This window comes from Puma concolor, chromosome D2, assembly GCF_028749965.1.
Source record: "Puma concolor isolate L17-30 chromosome D2, mPumCon1.1.hap2, whole genome shotgun sequence".
Lineage (NCBI taxonomy): Eukaryota > Metazoa > Chordata > Mammalia > Carnivora > Felidae > Puma > Puma concolor.
The window spans coordinates 69,282,419-69,295,628 of record NC_141677.1 but is presented as its reverse complement, the minus strand read 5'-3'; the positions used below and the strand labels follow the sequence as shown (position 1 = coordinate 69,295,628).

The 13,210-nt window shown below is 35.2% G+C and overlaps 1 protein-coding gene across 4 annotated transcripts in view; it reads right to left on the bottom strand.

Annotated features, from left to right (window-relative positions):
• Positions 1–13,210, bottom strand: part of SHOC2 (SHOC2 leucine rich repeat scaffold protein) — a 106,775-nt gene that overhangs the window by 91,022 nt on the left and 2,543 nt on the right. For 2 of the 4 annotated variants that reach the window (XM_086680851.1, XM_086680850.1), the window contains exon 2: positions 2,920–3,012. The exons of the other annotated variants lie outside the window; for them this stretch is intronic. The gene's annotated coding sequence lies outside the window, so the exon portion shown is untranslated. The remainder of the gene's footprint in view (positions 1–2,919; positions 3,013–13,210) is intronic. 4 annotated transcript variants of the gene reach the window in all.

Here is a 13,210-nt window from a genome sequence, read left to right as displayed (position 1 = left end):
ACGTTTATTTATTTTTGGGACAGAGAGAGACAGAGCATGAACGGGGGAGGGGCAGAAAGAGAGGGAGACACAGAATCAGAAACAGGCTCCAGGCTCTGAGCCATCAGCCCAGAGCCTGACGTGGGGCTCGAACTCACGGACCGCGAGATCGCGACCTGGCTGAAGTCGGACGCTTAACCGACTGCGCCACCCAGGCGCCCCCTAATACGTATTTTAAATATTTATAGGTAGTTCCAATCGGTCTCTTTCAAAGAGACTACATCAATTTATACTCTCCCAATGTTATCAATTATTAATCATTTTCATTTCTATCAATCTGATATATGAAAAATGATATATTTTAATCTACAGTTCCTTGATTAGTGAGGGCAAACAAACTTTTCCATTCTTCCACTATTTGTGGTTTAACAAAATATAGACCATGGCTACATTATGTTTAACACACATTACAGTTTTAATTTTTTTTTATTTGCCACTATTTAATAATTGGGAGCTCCACTACAATCCAGACCTCTACTTCTCATTTAAAAAATAAAAAAAATTTGCTACCACTGGGTCAAAAATCAACTAGTGTTGAGTAGAAGCTATGCCCTCCAACTACTCTCCAACCCAACCACCTCATATATTCTCCCTACTGTGTTCCCTCATTTATGTTACCTGCCTGGTTTCCTGCAGGAATTTAAGTTTAGGACCCGATCTCTATGCAGTTATTTGGTTATATACTAGTTATCAGGATTCTTTGTATGAAGGATATTAATACCTTTTCTTACATATTTATGTCATAACTATTTCCTCTCTGTGGACAGCCTTTAACTTAATCACAGCATTCATAAATATATATAAAATCCTAAAAGTCTACAACACCCATCAAATGACAACAATATTTATCCTTGGGGGTTAGGATGGTTTTCAATCTCTGTATTATTTTTTAAATGCATAAAATAAGCATTGATTCCTCTTATAATCAGGGAAGGAAAAAAACTATTTTCCTTTTTTTTCTTAATGTTTATTCATTTTTGAAAGAGAGTGAATGCAGGGGAGGGGGCAGAGAGATAAGGAGACAGAGAATTCCAAGCAGGCTCTGCACCGTCAGCACAGAGCCCGATGCAGGGCTTGAACCCATGAACCATGAGATCATGACTTGAGCTGAAGTCAGAAGCTTACCTGACTGAGCCACGCAGGCACCCCCCCCAAAAAGCTATTTTCATTTTGAAACAGAAAAATTCTAACAGTGATAGTTTGGTTATGTTGACTTTAAACTGACAAAGGATAAAGCTAATTAAAAAATTACTTATTAAAAAAGACAATGTATAATACAAGAGGAGCTGACCATAATAATCAAAGCTCATAAATCTTAATCCAAGATAACCCACTTATGAAGAACTAATATATCCAGCACTTCAGATTTGAATTATAATTACAATTTGTTTTTACAAAAGCTAGTCAAAAGACCATGGACTGATCTGATTCACACTGAAATTATAAACAAAGTTTTTGGATACCTGGTGCTTCAGAAAAAAATTTTTTTCCTCCAACTATAAATACAAAAACTTTATTTTCATTCAGACATTTAATACATACTAAGTAGCATGCACTGTGCAAGATGCTAAGTATGCAACAAGGTGACATGGTACTTGCCTGTAAGCTTACAAACCAGTGGAAAAGGCAAGAACATAGTGTGGTAAGAGGTGGTGAAGCACAAAGAGAAAGCACTTAAAAACCAGTGTTGGAGGGGCGCCTGGGTGGCTCGGTCGGTTAAGCGTCCGACTTCGGCTCAGGTCACGATCTCGCGGTCCGCGGGTTCGAGCCCCGCATCGGGCTCTGGGCTGATGGCTCAGAGCCTGGAGCCTGCTTCCGATTCTGTGTCTCCCTCTCTCTCTGCCCCTCCCCCGTTCATGCTCTGTCTCTCTCTGTCTCAAAAATAAATAAACGTTAAAAAAAAAAATTAAAAAAAAAAAAAAAAAAAAAACCAGTGTTGGAGCTTAGAGAAATAAGGAAAGGCTTTTTTTTTTTTTTTTTTAATTAATTTCTTTTGAGAGAGAGCACAAACGAGTAGGGGCAGAGAGAAAGGGAGAAAGACAATCCCAAGCAGGATCCATCCTGTCAGTGCAGAGCTCAAAGAGAGGGGCTCAGGGGCGCCTGGGTGGCGCAGTCGGTTAAGCGTCCGACTTCAGCCAGGTCATGATCTCGCGGTCCGGGAGTTCGAGCCCCGCGTCAGGCTCTGGGCTGATGGCTCAGAGCCTGGAGCCTGTTTCCGATTCTGTGTCTCCCTCTCTCTCTGCCCCTCCCCCGTTCATGCTCTGTCTCTCTCTGTCCCAAAAATAAATAAATGTTGAAAAAAAAATTAAAAAAAAAAAAAAAAAAGAGAGGGGCTCAAACTCACAAACCCACAAATGTAATATCATGACGTGAGTCGAAACCTAGTACATGTCCGACTGAGCCACCCAGTCGCCCATAAGGAAAAGCTTCTTAAACAGATAACATCTAAGGAGAAACCAACTAAGAAGGGTGGAAGGGGACTAGGAATCTTGCAGTCACCCTGACTCCTCTCAGCTCAACTCTCACTCACATCCTAACAATCACCAACTCCTATCTATCCATTGTAAAATGTCTGACTCTTCAACTTCTCTTCATTCTCACTGCCACTACCCTGCTCCAGGGCATACTAAATTCTCTCCTCTAACATCTCCGTAACTGATCTCACCACATCCACACCACCCCCATCCTGCTCCTAACCAAATCACTACACTGTAATTACAGTCATCTTTCAAATACTCAAATCTAATCAGGTTACTGTCCAACTTAAAACACTAGGGGAATAGTGGATGACCCCCACAAACCTAACCTTCAGGACAAAATCCAAAATTCTTACCAAGCCTTTCAAGACCTGGCCCCTGCTACAACTCCAGTATTTCCCACCTTGCATTCAGGTCACATGAACTTCTTTCAGATCCCATATCAGGTCCTGCTACCTCCTGTCCCCAGGACTTGTACGCAAGGGATTATTTCCTCCTGTCAGAAACACAGGTTTACAGTTCACTGAGCTAAGTCTCCTGTAGTCTACAGATTTCAGCTCAGAGGTCAGGGAAGACTTTTGTGATCACTCAAAAGCCTTTCTGAATAGACCGCCCTCCAAGCTCCCACTTAAACTTCCCATCAGGACATTTATCACACTTTATAAGTGCCAGGTTAGTTGTCTTGACTCTCTCATTTAAAGTGGGAAAATAGGGATACCTTTGCCTTTTTCACAGTCATGTCCTAGTACGGTACTTAGAAACCATACTTACTATACATAGCAGTTATATTTACTGAAATAATTATAAATATTTGTTAACTTAGCTTTATCTCCCCTAGTAGACAGTAGGCACCTTACACAAAGAAGCAATTTTTACTCAACAAAGCAATAACCTCAAAGATACCATGAACTTTTTATTAAGTACACAGTAAGTGCTCAGTGAACACTTGTTGAATAAAGACAGTCAACCAATAAGGACAAAAACCTTGTCCCATGCATAGTTTCCCTATACTTTACTTAAAATTAACTCTAAGTCACTCAGATTTTGATATGAATACCTAAAAATGACAAGATTTCAATTGTATTTTCCCTTGTTTATAAAGATCTGAAGTGTTCTTTATTCTTTTAAGTAGTTTAAAGGACAAAAATACAACGTTTCCCCCTCCGAATCACATAAACCTATATATTTTTTGTAGTTCAAAAGTGTAAAAAAGGAATCTTGAAAACTAGAAGACCCAAAACTGAAAAAGCACCCAAAATTAACATGCTCAAAGGAATGTTATTGTTCAGACAGAAATGGAAAAAATACATTAAATTAAGTAGCATGAATGAACCAGAGGTAAAGGTAGTTTTCATGGAGGCTAATAAGTCTGTGACAAAATACAACACTCTAGCCCATGCTAATTAGAATTATGTCAAGACTACAGAACTTCTAGCACCTTCAAATTCATTCATTCAACTTTTTTTCCTTTTGCTGAGGAGGCAAGATGAAAACTGTTTGGACTGGCAGGGAGAGATAGGGCTAATTTATATAAATACATGAGAGTTTTTAGGAAAATCTGCATTTTTTTTTTCTTATGGAAAAGCCTAAGATTATGAAATTCTGATTCTGTGCAAAGTTTTAAGCAAAGAACTGAAAATTCCTATTTATCCAACCCACAACATAAGCCATAATTGGAATTACAGCTCTCTGGGACAACACTTCGACTCACCAGATAGAAAAACTGCAGGATCCTCCAACAAAGCCTCAAAATAAAAGGCAGGGGTGGGGCAGGAGGGATTTAAATGTCTCAATGGAAGATATAATGGTAAACATCAAATATCTTGATCATTCTCTGAAAATTCTTATGCCACCCAAACAACTCTCCCCAAAAGACTGACCTGTCAATGTTTGCTTAAACTGCTTTTTCTACCAAGAAACTCAAAACATGTCACACAAAACCTAAGTATTCCCAAAATATGTTACTTTTCATTTACTATGCACCAACAGACAATAAAGAAAAAGATGATTACCTAATTATCAGTGTGAAACAACAAAGAAAAAATGTAACTGCTATCTTAGTTTATATGCACTAAGATGAATATTATATTCAATAAAGTATTTTCAACTTAAAAAACAAATGCTTTTCAGCACTTGTAAGCTAAAATTAAGTTAACTATATCTAAATGCTTCATTTTTATATGTATAAACCCACGTATTCCTTCACTAGGTGTTATCTGATTACAAATCCTTTCTATTACTCATTCTATAAATTATTCACCAGAAACAGTCAGAAAACATGTAAACAAATATAATGTTATACACAGCAACATTAGAAGCTATGTGCCCTCCAGGTAGGTATCTTACATTTAAGAATCAGTATTTGTCAAGTTGCCATTATTAGGGATGCCTGGCTGGCTTAGTTGGTAGGGCATTCGACTCCATCTCAGGGTCAATGAGTTTGTCAAGCCCCACACTGGGTGTGGAACCTACTTAAAAAAATATGTATAATAGGGGCACCTAGGTGCCTCAGTCACTTAAGCATCCAACTTCTGCTTGGTTCATGATCTCACAGTTTGTGTGTGAGTATGGGTCCACATCGAGCTCTCTACTGTCAGACCAGAGCCTGCTTCGGATACTCTGTTTCCCCCTCTCTCTTCCCCTACCCCACTCTTTCATGCGCTCTCTCTCAAAAACTAAACAAACATTTAAAAAATAAATAAATAACATTATAAAGCAAATATCCTTTCTCACATTTATATAGTCCATTTTTGACACTATTTAGATGAAGACCAGATGCTCAACTAACCATTTTATTTATCTACCTGTCCTGGTAGTTAAAATAGGATTTGCAGAATGCATTTTGGGCTTCAAAAATATAATCTCATTATCTCTGTATTATATTTGTCAAAAATATCCCAAAACAAAAAGATTTGTCAAACAAGATCAAAAGAAATATACTGAGCAGCCAAGTCCAGTTTAACTTAAGGTTAATAAAGAATTTCTCTCATCAGAACCATCCAAAATATTCAAAGGCAGCCCTTGCTTACATTTTTGAATATACATAAAAGGACATTATTTTTGTAAGTTAACACATTAAACCCAACCAATTCCCAGCTGGTGTGTACTATCTACCATCTTGTGACTATAATCCCAAAATTATTCTCACATAGTTTACACAAGTTTTGACATTAAAAATTCTTACACCACAAAGATGTAAATCACTTAGTAATTTGCAGGTAGCGATAGGATATTTAAATCATGCCAGAAAGAAAACACATTATTTGGCAATAGTTAATTTTAATTACCCTTGAAAGCAATGCAATTATTATCAAATTGTTAATTATAAAAACTGGACAATGGTATAATCAGGAAAGAGAGGAGCTAATTAACAAATTATTTTTAGCACATGAATCTACCTACCATTTGTGGATTATCAATTTTCAAAGAATCTGAACATAATAAAGTATAGCAAAACTTCAATTTTATTATTTTCAACTTTCTTTGATGAAACAGAAATCTTCAAGATCTTGCCACAGGATCATGATTATCAATTATTACACACACACACACACACACACACACACACAAATACACACACACGCGCGAGAATGTCAGATAAAATGGAGTTTCAGTAGAGAGAAGCGAGTAAGTTCATTATATTTTTGTATATAATTAGTTATGCATTAAGGCATTACTGACAGAGCTAACTCTGCAAGAATGACATAGGTGACTTTAAAAGAAACTTATTCTTTCCTTTTCTGTATCATAAAAATCTTTAAAACTGAAACATTTTAACTCTAATATACACCTGCATATTACAATTCCTGCTGATCAACTCAGTCCCTTTAACAAAATAAGATGGCAAAGAAATGTTTTACCAAACGCCTTTAGGACCATACTTTCCTGAACAATGAATAAGAACTAGTAGATTTCATTCTTTACAGGCAGGTGCTAATCAGTTTCAGTGTCTGGTTCTCACAGGCTGACAAAATGCCGCAATCTTTCCGTTGCACAACATTCTGGGGGAAATGTTTAGGATTATTTCCACTGAAAAAAAAATTTTTTTTTTTAATTTTTTTTTTCAACGTTTTTATTTTTATTTTTGGGACAGAGAGAGACAGAGCATGAACGGGGGAGGGGCAGAGAGAGAGGGAGACACAGAATCGGAAACAGGCTCCAGGCTCTGAGCCATCAGCCCAGAGCCCGACGCGGGGCTCGAACTCACGGACCGCGAGATCGTGACCTGGCTGAAGTCGGACGCTTAACCGACTGCGCCACCCAGGCGCCCCTCCACTGAAATTTTTAAGCCCTGTACACAAGCATCATGGAAATGTTTAAATCAGAGCTATCAAACCTAAATAAAAATTTTAATTCAACTTTTGTTTTAAAAATAGTGACCCCATTTTTTAAAAAGTCATTTTTCTCAAGCCTGAAAACAATTCTTGCTTTTCCTGCCTTTTTTGCAGCGTAAAACATCACCACCTGATGTATGTCATTCAATCACTAATTAGCACTATATTTGATCATCGTTAGCTCCTTAGTACTCAACAAAAAACCTGACAGCCTCACATGTTTTGGAGACTTCAATACAATTTGTTCTTGTCCCAAATACTCATGTTCTGTGTGTACTACTATAAGCCATTATATAACAGGGGGTGGGGAAATTAAAAAATACTGCAGCACTACAAGCCATTTAGCATGCTGAGTTCTCACAGTTGCTTAGTGGGTGTTCTGAAACTAGGCCATATTTCTAGTATTAAGAATTTCAAATCACTACTTCCAGATACAGAAATAAATGTCTTCAAGATTAAATCATAAACCTTACTATTTTCAGCTGCCTAGTATATAAGTATCCTATTTCTATGAGTTTAAAATGGTAATTAACACATGGTAGATAAACCAACATTTGTTTTAGTAACAAGAAATAACTAGCTTTTCTACCTATCCTTATAAAGTCCTAGAATGCAACAGATTACAATATTAAGATAAAGTGCAGTATATCTGAACAAGAACTAAAGCCCTTAGGTGAAATTTTGAATACTTTATCCCAGAAGATATATAAAATAAAACTGAATTAAATACAATCTATTTCAGGTCACCCAATCTGTTAGATTCCACATACTTCTAGCAAAGAAATAATTATAACCCCCAACCTAATTTTTCCAGTCCAGGTTGCCAAGAAACACAATACATACATACATACATACATACATACATAGATCGATCTTACTCTCTTTAACAAAAGTTGCAGAAATATTTATGTCATTTTGTCACATCACTGCAACAGGTAGGTTTTTATTCAAAACTAATTAACAAAAACATGTTACCCAATTTTACATATTTCATAGCTAAGCTAACAAAGAAACATGGTCAGTATAAAAACTACATCTACAAATTATAAGGCAATAATACTATACTGCAGTGATTCAGTATTTTCAGATAATTATTTGTTTCAACTTATTATTCAGTACTTATGGTGCCTACTATGTTTTCCCCTCATTAAGCAAATATTTCCAACAAAAGCTTGACACTGAAATTTTTAATTACATCATTTTAGATATAAAACTTTTCCCAAATATAACACATGGTCCTGTGTAATTTTTTTTTTTTTTTCATTTTGAGAGAGAGAGCACAAGCAAGGGAGGGACAGAGAAAGAGGGAGAGAGAATGGCTCCACACTGTCAATGAAGAGCCCAACGTGGCGCTTGAACCCACAAACCATGAGATTACGACCTGAGCCGAAATCAAGAGTCAAATGCTTAACTGACTGAACCACCCAGGCGCCCCTGTCCTGTGTTTTAACAAAATTTACTAACAGCAATTAATTTCTTCTTCTATCAGCATTACTGCTATACTGTTCCACATATAAAACAAATGGGGTCTTGAAAGATCTAAATATGTTTATCACAAGATGAAGTTGCCTTAAACTGTTATATAAAAAAATGTCTTGTATCTGATTTTTAAGTGTTTTCCCCTCTGCTCTTATTTTCAACTCTTACAGCCTCTAGGAGATATCCCAGTCCTATTTACATTTGGTTACTAAACTTTCTTAATTGTACATTGAGTAAAAAAGCCTTCAATTAAGGCCTGAGGAAATCTAAGAGCAGAAAATATGTTGAAGAACAGAAGACTATGACATCTCTTTGTCCTTTTTAGTGGTCTGTTTTGGGGCTCAATACTTAGTTTCAGTAATTTTTTTTTATTAGGAGCCTACAAAGTTATACACTGTACATATACTACAGAAATGGTAGTAAAGAAGCCAGACATACCTGATGCTATCATGAAACTTACAGTCTGCAAAAAAGACAGATATTACACACATCATCACAAAATATTAAAAGAAAAAAAGAGGAAGTGCAGGTGTTAAGGGACCCTAGAACAGCAGAACCTAAGGATCAAAGAAGACCTCCCAAACGACATGATATTGAGGCCAGAAGGGGGATTAGGTTCACCAGGTAAAGAATGTTTGGGGTTGTATCCAAGGAGATGATACCACAAAGTTTTAGTTTCCTAATAAATAACCTTGAGATAAATGTGAGGATATAAAATTTATACTGTAATTGCTAAAATGTGAAAATTTTACAAAGGAATTTCTCAAGTCTGAATAATGAAAATAACTGGAGGGGTTCCTGGGTGGCTCAGTTGGGTTAAGCATCTGACTTCGGCTCAGGTCAAGATCTCAAGGTTCGTGAGTTCAAGTTCCAGATCAGGCTCTCCAGTGACAGCATGGAGCCTGCTTCAGATTCTGTCTCTCTCTCTCTGCTCCCCATTCCCACAAACTCATGCTCTCTGTCTCTCTTAAAAATAAATAAGACAAAACAAAACAAAAAACACAAGTGGAAGGATCAAAAGCAACAACAAAAAAACAGTATGAGAATGTTTTAAAATGAGAAACTATGGCACTCTGGAGGGAACAGAGTTTGGAATGGCAAAATAAAAAAAAAAAAAAAAAAAAGCCCTCAAAGGAGTATTAAATCATACTATAGGAAAAATTATTAATATTCAAGTTCAGAGAATTCTTAATTCAAATAAGCCATACAAAGACTTCTACCAGGACATAACTGCTGATTATACAGTCTGACTTACCTAAAGGAAAGAGTGGCACTTTGAAATAAGTATGGAAGAAAATGACTTTTAATGTTTTCAGAAGAGTCAATTTTATTTTTTTAAGTTTATTTACTTCTGTAATCTCTGTACCCAACGTGGGGCTCGAACTCACAACCCTGAGATCAAAACTCATATGCTCTTCCAACTGAGCCAGCCAGGCTCCCCCAGAAAAATAACTTTAAATGCACAGTAGAAACTTACCATGAGTTCTAAGAAGGCTCATAAATATTACTTTTAACATGATGCATAAATGCTGAGAAAAGATACTTAAATGTGATTCTGAAACACAACTATTCAAGTTCTAAACCTGGGAGATTATTCCACATCAGGCTGATATGTTCTTCCTGTATTTAATTAAAATATTAATGAAAAGTACTTAGTTAAAAGTTTTAAATAATAATTTGAAGCAGATCCCTAACATTCATGCAGATCCACAGTCCAAGGCCCAAACTAAATTAGGAACACAAGAAATAACAATCTCTAAAAGTACAGGCTTTAATGAATGCCTACTCGATCACCTAAAATACTAGGTCTTACATAGAATCCAAATTGCTATTCACCTGCAATTCTCCAAATGGACCTTACCATCTCTAACATCTACGCTTTTCTATCCACTACCTATCCTACTTAGCCCTCAAGAGTTAAGTTCAAGTCCTATCTTCCAGCAAGCATTGCTGGTTACACATGCATTCTGTGCCTTAACTCAGCTCAGTTCTCCAGCATATACCGCTATCAAAGCACTTGTCACATTGTAAAGCAATTAACTACTGACTTGTACAGTTCATACAACAAACTGTGAACTTACTAAAAGCAGGAAACATAGTATATTTAACTATGTATCCTCAGAGTCTGGGACATACATGGCACTCATTAGAAAGTCTATGACATTATGAATATTAAGCTCATAGTAAGAAATATTTATAGAACAAAATTTTAAAGTTAAAGACTATTTACAAAACTGTGAAAGTCCCTGAAAGCAGGAAGGAGTGTTATACGACACAAAACCTGAAACTCAGAAAGTACAAATTTAACTGATAATATCTAGAATTTGGAGTTAATCTCATCAGTGTCAAAACAGGTAATTTCCACTTTACCTCCAAAATATTTGAAAAACCAAAAGAAAAAAAGATTTATCTTTGTAAGTTGTGAAATTAATTAATTAAAATTGTAGGATTTACAAATAGTATTTGAGGGCAAATAAAGTGCTTAAACTGTGAGCGCTCACCATGCTATAAACATTAGAAGACAGGCCAAAATACTTCATAAAAAGTCTTTCAGGTTCATTTCACATAGGGACCAATTATACTCACTTTTAAGGTCTCCTTTAATGTTTTAACTTCAAGCAGTATGTTCATTCTTTCCGATAAAAGAACCCTTACCTTTTACAGCATGAACTACTTTTTGCAATCAGTTCTGATCTTTAAAGAAGAGGAATGAGATTTATCATGTGAAATCTAATTAGTTCTTTTAAATCTTGATAATGGAAACTTCATACTTTCGGAGAAAGCACATGTTACCAACATTTCAAAAGCCATAGAGCTCTTTGTAATTAGAATATTCTTTTCATGTGTTAGAACTTTGATTTGCAGAATTAAAGATCCTGTACTAAAAAAGTTGGGAACCAGGGGAAAATACCAAAGAATGAAAGTTTGTTTACCTCAAAAATAATGCAATTACATATTTTAGAACATAAATCAGCTTTTCCCACTTATGTGTGTTCCTTTCAACCTGCACTGACTGCAATTACATTTCAGAACACTCTATAAAAAGTTCAAGCATTCCATAGGTCACCTTGTGACTTAGAAATTTTTCAGATTTTAAAAGTCCATGTAAACAAGAGAGCTACAAAATTACAAAATTTTAACTGTTATATTATTGGAGAAAAAATGTTCAGAAAGATTTATATGGCATCACTTTGACGTGGTATAACCAGTAAATAAAACAAAATTCAGAAGACAGGGATAGCAATTTTTAATAATTTAGTCTATGAAAGATTTAGCTTTAAATTATAATATGCCAATGCATAATATATAATGCATGAAGTGTAAGTCAAACAATAAGCAAAAACAGAAACTAATATTTGCAGTACTAATTTCTCAAGCACCATGTGAAAATACTTAATGTATCCTTCTGCTAAATTACAGCTAATTTCTATCTAATTTATCTACAACAAAATATTTATCAATTCCCTATTAGTCTTATTAGGAAAAGTCAAAGTGTTTATTATTCTATATCTAAATTTCCTCTCCTGATACTTTATAAACTAATTCAAGAACACTTCCACCTAGGCCAAAATATAAACCTCAGAACTCACTGAAGGATTTGTAGGTGAACCTGTTTGGTGGTTTTACTGTGTTGTTTTGTTTTGTTCTGTTTTTTGATGGGGGGGGGGGGAGGAATAGCTGGTCTTGTTTTGGTTTTTTTGGTTATAAGCATAGATTTTATGTTTTCATACATGAATAGTACATAAATGATACATGAATATAGTAAACTGAATTCTAAAGATACATTCTTTCAACCTCCAAAAAATATTCATCCTTTTATCTGCAAATACAGGTTCAGGTATATTTTACATCAAAACCATAACAGTTCATTTTTATATTTAAATATCTTACTAGAAAAAATCTATAAATTGTTTAAAGAACACAAATTTACAGAAATATTAAATTACACAACAAATATTGATAATCCAGCATATTTTCAAAACAAGTATGACTGCCTGTATAACAAAGAAATTCAATTTTATTTACCTTTCCCCACATGGGTAAGGCAAGTCAAAAAATGCACCAACAGAGGGGTGCCTGGTTGGCTCAGTCACAAAAGCATGTGATTCCTGATCCTGGGTTTGTGAGTTCAAGCCCCACGCTGGGTGTAAAGATTATTAAAAAAATAAACTTAAAAAAAAAAAACATATATATATAGTATATATCAGAAGCTATTCAGGAGGCATCTTTGGGAGTATTCCACATAGAATTCCAATTTATATTTCTCTAAACATGGGACAAGCCCTGTCCCAAGTCACTAAAGAAATAGTAAAACTTAAAAGGCATAATTCCAGCAAATATAACACAAGAATGTGTAATTTTGGTGTTCCTTTTGAAAAGTGAAATGTTTCAAATTTCTGACACAAAGTTCACAAATTGTATGAGTCTGGCTACAATTATCACAACACAGCTCTAATCAACTTTCTGAATATCATTTTAAAACTTTTAAAAAACCCAGCTGCAAGCTATTAATGTATCTCTTAATATCACTCTTTAATCCGTAACAATTTAAAACAGAAAAACACTTGAAAACTGTATTAACAATGAGAGATCACTAAACAAATGCCAACCTACGATAAACGTAGTTGTTTCTTCAAAAACTAAAACACAAGATTACAGTAGTAATCTTAGAAATAGGCCAGATCCATCCCTCAAGACTAGCATTTCAAAAATAGTTTGTTAGCTTTATATATTTAAGCCATTTGAAAGTTACAAATCTTAAAGCCTTTATTTACTTGTCTAAGAGCTATTTTTCAAATGTATATTCATAATTAAGTAACAAGTTTTGTAGTGTACCTTATGTCCAAATAAATACTTAAAAGATTTATCCTATTCAGTAGA